At 40.4% G+C, this 6,000-nt stretch overlaps 1 long non-coding RNA gene across 1 annotated transcript in view; it reads left to right on the top strand.

The window, feature by feature from the left end:
• The first annotated feature begins 274 nt into the window (after positions 1-274).
• LOC125677953 (uncharacterized) overlaps positions 275-6,000 on the top strand; it is a 47,585-nt gene continuing 41,859 nt past the window's right edge. The window contains exons 1-2 of the long non-coding RNA XR_008800017.1: positions 275-848; positions 4,491-4,639. This is a non-coding gene — a long non-coding RNA (uncharacterized LOC125677953). The remainder of the gene's footprint in view (positions 849-4,490; positions 4,640-6,000) is intronic.

The raw sequence follows: 6,000 nt of genomic DNA, 5'->3' as shown, positions 1-6,000 counted from the left end.
TTAGCAAAACCAAAAAAAGACCGTTCTAGACAATCCTATTTTACATCTTTCCTGAAAGTTTCATGAAAATCTATCCAACCGTTTTTGAGAAATCGCGTGCACAAAATCGGTAAGAAAAAGAACAATAATAATAATAACTAGTGATCCTAATTGTTCGCGAACAATTAGAGGGCTTTCCACCTTCTAGCGGTTTTTCAGTAGTGTTGAAATGCTAAAAGCCCCCCCCCCCCCCCACTACCCCCACCCCACCCTCACAAAAAAAAAATAAAAAAAAAAAAACATTTGATTTGGGTAGAAAAGAAATTCAAATTTGCCGCCTAAATTTGAGTGTTGAGGTATGTTCAATGCTTGGTTTCGCATTAAGTACCCGTCAAATTTGAGGGAAAAAAGGGGTGTGGGTGTTGGGTAGCCAGCACATATGCAAATATCAGGTAAAAGTGTAATGGGACTTGTGCAGGTGTTTGGGAGTTTCTTTGGACCTGTTAGATAGGATATTTGGAGGTGCAAAGAAACCGGATGTAACATTTTCCTAGATTGTAGTAACTGCTGGTGCATGCTGGGAGTCTACAAGCCTCATGTTGTCAGATGTTGTGAAGATGCACTGGATTTGACCGTGTGTGTTGTGGATTGTGGAATTGAATATACAGTTTGTAATGGCTCATCCTATGTGTTCTAATTGACGGAGACAATGTCTTTCAGTCATTTCACCCAAGGAGGCATGCATATACGGATTTATAGGCTTTGACAACAAACAACCAAAATGGCGGCCGGTGAATTAGAAAGTGTCTGAGTGCATGTAGGATATCTGAACGGAGAATAGGAGTACTGCATCCCATCTGATCCTGCAGGTAAGTGTTTATTTGTTTACAATGACAGTGGGGATGGAATGTCAATGAGTTCAACTGTCAAGTAAAGTTGCATCATCATTATCAAAAAAAAAAACTTAGTCTTTATGTTGATGCAGGCAGACAATTGAATCTGGCCTATGTCTTTTCATGAATGTAAATGGAATTCATGTTTGATTGACAAGACAATCAAGAAATGGAAGAAATGGGTGTAGGTCAGATGTGTAGGTGTAGGTCAGATTAGCTAGAAAGAATCCTGTAATTGTTGCATGGCATGAGACCGGTCAAAATAGTGTATTGAAACAGTTGATCACAGACAGATCACTTGAAGGGTGGGGGATTTCTTCCTTGGGGACGACAGGCGTGATGGGTGGGTTGGCCTTACTCGTGGAGACTGGCCCCTGGATGCGTGATCTTGACCTTTGACCTTGACCCACTTTCAAGGTCAAACTTTAAAAACCCATGGGAGAGAAAGTGTGACCTCGACGTTGACCTCATTTTGAAGGTCAGAGAGGTCACGGGGCTTCGTGCCAGTAGTCCCGCATCCCTATTTCCATCCGTGAAAAAGTTGTGGGCTCGAACGACGACGTCGGAGACTTTCGGGGGCGAGAACCGTGCTTCAGGGTTCTCGGTTTCCCTCGGTCAACTTCTCTGTGCGAGAGTGTTTTATCTTGAATTCGTCGGTCAAGGTCTTGGGTCTCCACGACTTGCGGTCTAGCAGGAGTAGCGATAACGGGGTTTTCGACCTTAAGTCGCCGCCATTCGTAGAGTGGTCAAAGTTCAGAGTTGACATTCGTGATGCCGAGACCGGTCCAGAATTCCTTGCTGACCCATGTGATATTTCGATGCTATCTGAAGCATGAAAGATCGTATCAAAAGTGCCATTTTCTGGCCATTCTGGGTGACCTTGACCTACTTTTTCAAGGTCAAGGTCACCCAACCCGTTCCAGTGGGTTCGGTGTCTCTACGACGAATACTTTAGGAGTCGACAATTTCTTACGCAGAAACCGTAAAACACGAGGAGTACTAACTTCCTGAAAGGGTCCTCGAATCCTTTGGTTGAATTCCCATGTCAATTGGACCAAGTCGCCTCTATGTTCTGGAAAAGGTCGGATGCTCCTATCATTCACGGTTTTCGAGAAGAACCGATAACAAGGGTTTTTCGCGTAAAGTCCTCTAAGTTCGTTAGGGGTCAAAGATCAAGTACGCAGGGTGAAATCTAAGCATGCTTTAAGATGTCGAATATGATGGTCTACATTCTTTCTCGATAACTCTTAAGGTGTAGAAACATATTTTGGCGGAAAGAAAATAATAATAATAACTAGTAATCCTAATTGTTCGCGAACAATTAGAGGACTTTCCACCTTTTCTGGATTTGTTTCTTGACCTTCAATCTTGATCCATTCTTCAGTAGGTCAAATGAGGCCAAAAACTTTCAAGTCAATGTAAACTTGGAAAACTTTCAGGGGCCATAACTATTTAAAGGGGTTGGTGAATCTTTTCGCACTGAATAGATTGAAGAGTCTACTAAATCAGTACAAAACATTAATGATTAAGGTTTGGTATCTCCAGGGTTAACGGTTTCGAAGGACTAGTGATAACAAGCTTTATTTGTAAGATGGGCAATAATTTTTTAAAGGAGCCCGGCTTAAGGGCCAAGAAAGATGTTTTAATTGGTTTTAAAAGAACATACTAATGATGCAATGAAAAATGATGTATGTTGAAAGACAAAAGAGATATAAAAAGAGCTAAATTCTCAATATTTGAAGTAACTTTGACCTTTGACCTTTACCTAATATTCAGGGTCAAAGGTCAATGATCACATTGCAGTTGGTCCCATGTTTCTATGATTATCCGTTTAAAAGTTAACGATTAGCACAAACACATAAAAGGGCAATAACTCATATAAGGGGTCAGCGGATCCTTTCACACTGAATATGTTGAAGTTGTGCTTTGAGAAATCGAAGACATTGGTAAAGGTTTGGTGTCTCTATGGTCTATGGTTTCAAAGGGGTAGCGATAACAAGGTTAATAATGTAAGGGGCAATAACTTTTAAAGGGGTCAGTCTTAGGGTACAGGTATCAAATCTTTAAAATGGATTTAAAAGGACATACTAAAGATTCAATTATATGTAGTATATGTTGAAAGACAAAAGAAATCTACAAAGAGCTAAATTTCTCATATTTTGAATGACCTTGACCTTTGACCTTGACATAAATTAAAAGGTCAAAGAATGGAGATTCTAATGCAGTTGGTCCCATGTCTCTAGGATAAATGGTTTTAATTTTTAAAAATTATTTGTAAAAATCAAAAACTTTCAGGGGCAATAACTCATAAAAGGGGTCGAAGAATCTTTTTGCAATGAATAGATTGAAGAGTCTTCTTCACTAGTTGAAGACATTGGTGAAGGTTTGGTATCTTTACGGTGTACGGTTTCGGAGGAGTAGCGATAACAAGGTTAATACTCTAAGGGGCAATAACTTTTAAAAGGGTCAGTCTTAAGGTACAGGAATTAAATCTTTAAAATAGATTTAAAAGGACATACTAAAGATGCAATGATATGTAGTATATGTTGAAAGACAAAAGAGATATAAAAAGAGCTAAATTTCTCATATTTTGAATGACCTTGACCTTTGACCTTGATATAAATCAAAAGGTCAAAGGATGAAGATTCTAATGCAGTTAGTCCCATGTCTCTAGGATAAATGGTTTTAAATTTTTTCCATTATTTGTAAAAATCAAAAACTTTCAGGGGCAATAACTCATAAAAGGGGTTGACGAATCATTTCGCAATGAATAGATTGAAGAGTCTCCTTGACTAGTCGAAGACATTGGTGAAGGTTTGGTATCTTTACGGTGTACGGTTTCGGAGGAGTAGCGATAACAAGCTTTTATTGCAGAAGGGGCAATAACTCCTTGAGGGGTCAAAGTTCATATACGCAGGGTGAACTGCCAAAATCTTTTAAGGAGTACATTCTTATGGACTATAAATCTTTTCGATAAATCTTGAAACTCAAAATCACGGGGAGGAAAAATAATAATAATAATAATAAACAGAAGAATATCAATAGGTCTTTCCACAGAAAGGTGGAAAGACCTAATAATAAGAAGAACTAGTAATCCTAATTGTTCGCGAACAATTAGAGGTCTTTCCACCTTTTCTGGATTTGTTTCTTGACCTTCGATCTTGATCCATTCTTCAGTAGGTCAAATGACCACCCCCCCCCCAAAAAAAATAATTGATATGGCTAGAAAAGAAATTCAAATTTGCCGCCTTGAGTGTTGTAGTGTTGGAGATTAAGGCCTTGGTTTCGCACGATAGTACTGGTCAAATATTTGAAAAAAAGGGGTGCGAGTGTTTCATAACCGGCACATATCAGGTAAAAGTGTAATGGGACTTGTGCAGGTGTTTGGGGTGACTTTGGGCCTGTTAGATATGATATTTAGAGGTGCAAAGAAACCGGATGTAACATTTTCCTAGATTGTAACTGCTCGTGCATGCTGGGAGTCTACAAGCCTCATGTTGTCAGATGTTGTGAAGATGCACTGGATTTTACCGTGTGTGTTGTGGATTGTGGAATTGAATATACAGTTTGTAATTGCTCATCCTATCTGTTCTAATTGACGGAGACAATGTCTTTCAGTCATTTCACCCAAGGAGGCATGCATATACGGATTTATAGGCTTTGACAACAAACAACCAAAATGGCGGCCGGTGAATTAGAAAGTGTCTGAGTGCATGTAGGATATCTGAACGGAGAATAGGAGTACTGCATCCCATCTGACCCTGCAGGTAAGTGTTTATTTGTTTACAATGACAGTCAGGATGGAATGTCAATGAGTTCAACTGTCAAGTAAAGTTGCATCATCATTATCAAAAAAAAAAACTTAGTCTTTATGTTGATGCAGGCAGACAATTGAATCTGGCCTATGTCTTTTCATGAATGTAAATGGAATTCATGTTTGATTGACAAGACAGTCAAGAAATGGAAGAAATGGGTGTAGGTCAGATGTGTAGGTGTAGGTCAGATTAGCTAGAATCCTGTAATTGTTGCATGGCATGACACCGGTCAAAATAGTGTATTGAAACAGCTGATCACAGACAGATCACTTGAAGGGTGGGGGATTTCTTCCTTGGGGACGACAGGCGTGATGGGTGGGTTGGCCTTACTCGTGGAGACTGGCCCCTGGAGGCGTGACCTTGACCTTTGACCTTGACCTACTTTCAAGGTCAAACCTCAAAAACCCATGGGGGAGAAAGTGTGACCTTGACCTTTGACCTTGACCTCATTTTAAAGGTCAGAGAGGTCACGGGGCTTCGTTTAAGTGGTCCCGCGTCTCTATTTACATCCGTGAAGAAGTTGTGGGCTCGAACGACGACGTCGGAGACTTTCGGGGGCGAGAACCGTGCTTCAGGGTTCTCGGTTTCCCTCGGTCAACTTCTCTGTGCGAGAGTGTTTCATCTGGAATTCGTCGGCGAAGGTCTCGCCTCTCCACGACTTGCGGTCTAGTGGGAGTAGCGATAACGGGGTTTTCGACGTTAAGTCGCCGCCATTCGCAGAGTGGTCAAAGTTCAGAGTTGACATTCATGATACCAAGACCAGTCTAGAATTCCATGTTGACCCATGTGATATTTCGATGCTATCTGAAGCGTGAAAGAGCGTATAAAAAGTGCCATTTTCTGGCCTTTCTGGATGACCTTGACCTTTGACCTTGACCTATTTTTCAAGGTCAAGGTCACCCAACCCGTTCCAGTGGGTTCCGTCTTTCTACGACTTATATTTTAGGAGTTTTGAATTTTTCCGTAAAAATCGTAAACTTTCGGGGCCATTAACTCCCTTTAGGGATCACCGAAAACTTAAAAGGAAACACTACAACGCTTCAGCTTGATGGACTAAAGAATTTTGTGAAAGTTTCATGCTCTTATCATTTGCGGTTATCGAGGTGATCCGATAACAAGGGTTTTTTGTGTAAAGTCCCATAACTTCGTTAGGGGTCAAAGATCAAATACGCAGGGTGAGATCTGAGCATGTTTCGAGATGTCAAATATGATGGTCTACATTGTTTTTCGATAAGTCTTAAAACGTCAAGAGCTTATCGCGGCGGAAAGAAAAGAAGACAAATAATAATAATAATAATAAAAAACAGAACAAT

Source organism: Ostrea edulis, chromosome 2 (genome assembly GCF_947568905.1).
Source record: "Ostrea edulis chromosome 2, xbOstEdul1.1, whole genome shotgun sequence".
NCBI classification, from domain to species: Eukaryota; Metazoa; Mollusca; class Bivalvia; order Ostreida; family Ostreidae; genus Ostrea; species Ostrea edulis.
This window is presented reverse-complemented; position numbering and strand designations above follow the sequence as displayed.